We start from the raw sequence: 2822 nt of genomic DNA, 5'->3' as shown, positions 1-2822 counted from the left end.
TCACTGGGCCCACTCATGAGTTATTGCCAGAGATAGGGTCCTTGGGCTGGAGGGAAACTGCCAGGGATAGTGTTTCTGAGGCCAAGGAGAAATATGATCTTGGAAGTGGGGTTCCAGTACAAGCACTCAAGCACCCCATCAGCTAGAGTATGTCTGTTTTCAGGATGAATTAAAGTTTACCATCCTGTGAAAGTCAACTCCAAAGCCCTCACAAGGGGAACAGATGAAAGACTTCTGTAACCAGATAACTGTAAACCACCAAAACTGAATCTTCAATACTGACTTCACAGATAGCATTGTAAAATGATTGCCCCTATGGACTTCTCGGCAAAAGGATAAGGATGACTCTGAATGGAGGGGGGAAACCTCTTTCCTGCCAAAAGAAAAAGATGTGCCACTCCAGAGAAAAAAGGCTGGATCTTGTGGGAGAGTGTCTACCATCTCCAAGACAAAAGACTGGACGTTGATTTCTGCTGGATGCCTTTGGAAAGAACTGGGAATGTGAGCTATATTATTGTAGTAGCGATCTGCCGCGTTTACCTGACACGTCCTCTACCTCAGTGGCCAGAAATGCATTCTTTAAAAAAGTATTTGCAAAATGTGCATACTAGTTTACAAAATGTCTGTGATGTTTGATGTATAAATTGTTATCATTAATGACCATACTGTTCATAACTGACCATGATATCCCTTGCATTTTGTAAAATAACAGATAGAACCATGGTTCCTGGTACTAGTGAGCTGATTGAGATAGGGCCATTTTTCTATCTTATTGTTGTTGTTCAGTCATTTCAGTCATGTCAGACTCTTTGTGACCTCATGTGGGGTTCTCTTGACAAAGATACTGGAGTGGTTTGCTGTTTCCTGCTCCAGCTCATTTTACAGATGAGGAAACTGAGGCAAACTGGTGAAGCGACTCACCCAGGGTCACACAGCTAGTAAGTGCCTGAGGCCAGATTTGAACTCAGGAAGATGAGTCTTCCAGACTCCAGGCCCAGCGATCTATCTACTGCAGTGCCCTTCTATCTTCTTACAGAATTTAAAATTGGGAAAGAGGGTAGATGACTGCAAATGGTATGCTAGGGATTTTTACATGTCTCTTTCTTTTAACAACCTGTTGCTTCCCAATACTCTAATTGTTCTAAGACTGCAGTTATCTGATCGATACAACTTGACTAAACCAGACCTAAGTGTCCTTACTGCCTGGGAGATATAAACAAGATTTAATTGGCTATGTTTGATGAACATTGTAGTTTCAATCTTAGACAATAAGAGGCCACTAATTGGTGCAATTAGAAAGTTGTCCTTATTAAGAGCTGACAGATTCAGATCCAAATAGCTTCAGGCATGTTCTGAGTCATTTCTGCATCAGGCAACCACATAAGACCTCTCCTCGCTCATGAATCAAATTGGGAAGAGAGATCCAGAAGTTCTTGACTGACTGGCCTTGAATACATGATAACCTCACTCATCACTGTTGCCTAGACAGTTCAAGGAATCAAGAATTCTTCTGTCCTATGATCATAAAGTTATTCCTGAAGATGCTCAGGTTAGGATTTCAGTGCAGCTCCCCACAGCACAACTTCAATAGTTTTGAGGGCATGTGGGGAGTCTGAGCCCTGACTTGGAAACCCCAGGAAGGAGGCATGTAGGACAAAGAAGTCCTTTGTGGTATATGGAAGCTCAAACCCCCAGAGGAACCTAGTTGGTTCCTGGAGTTACCTTACCTCCACTAAGAGTTCGGGGAATAATGCCAAGTAGTTGGTACAGAACAGGAAACAAGTGAGTCTTCTGACCTTTACAACCATCCAGTCGCAGTGTGAGCAAATTTTGGAGCTAAAGATGTAGTGGCAGTATGTGATGTCACTCTCCAGATGAGAGCCGGAGTTATATGGGAAGAATCAGCATATAGATTCAGAATAACTATGTTTGAATAGCTATGATTAAGGGGATCAGATTATCCACTGACCCACTAAGGAGCAGAATAAAGTTCCAATTGTCTTTTTCTTTTTTAAGGTTGACCAATCATTTTATTTTCCTCTGATCAGTTCGGAAATGTTGATGGGCAGATAGCTCTTTACGTGGGCTTTGGAGGGGGTCTGGGAGCAGCACCGGCAGGGCTGAAGAGGGGTAGGGGCGTCCGATCCTTTCGTGCCACGCGGGACCGATTCCTCACTACCTTGCTGTGCATCGCACGGTTCACACAATAATGCAGTTTCACATACGGTTTGGGCAGCACATAGGAGTCGAAGACGCTGGCCTCAGAGAAGTCCCTGACGGCCGCGGCTTCCACGACGTTGCTGATGACGAACTTCTAGACGGCCTCGTCCTTGGGCACGCGGCGGGGGCAGTTGGGGCAGTTGGGGCAGTTGGGGCAGCGGCTGAACTGCACGTGACCTCGGCCCTTCTTGGCACACCCGTTGTTCCTCCTCCTCTTGGTCATCTTGGGAGCCAGGAACCGAAAAAGGTCCAGTTGTCTTTAATGAGACCACACTGACCCTAGACCAGGCCTCGAGGCCCACGTGTGGCCGCAGATTCCCCACCTCTGCTTTAGACAGCTTTGTTAATCTACATAATCTTCTGGCTGCAAACTCACTGCATGTTTGACCACTGAGTTTGTATCCACCCACCGCATTGCTTTCTATATCCTAAATCAAGGCAATGCCACAATGCTATTGTGTCACTTCGTATGCTTATATTGCATTGGAAATAGTACTTGTCATCTTACTGTTTTGCTGCGTTCAAAAAAGTGTCTAGATGGCACAGTGGATAGAGCACTGGGCTTGGAATCAGGAAGACTCATCTTTCTGAATTCAAATCTG

General features: G+C 45.1%; 1 pseudogene; it reads right to left on the bottom strand.

The window, feature by feature from the left end:
* Nucleotides 1-2077: 2077 nt before the first annotated feature.
* Nucleotides 2078-2443, bottom strand: LOC114044012 (annotated as a pseudogene).
* Between the last annotated feature and the right edge of the window lie 379 nt (nt 2444-2822).

This window comes from Vombatus ursinus, unplaced genomic scaffold (assembly GCF_900497805.2).
Source record: "Vombatus ursinus unplaced genomic scaffold, bare-nosed wombat genome assembly UNPS02014771.1, whole genome shotgun sequence".
Classification (NCBI taxonomy): Eukaryota; Metazoa; Chordata; class Mammalia; order Diprotodontia; family Vombatidae; genus Vombatus; species Vombatus ursinus.
The sequence above is the reverse complement of the archived record's forward strand: the minus strand, read 5'-3'. Positions and strand labels throughout refer to the sequence as shown.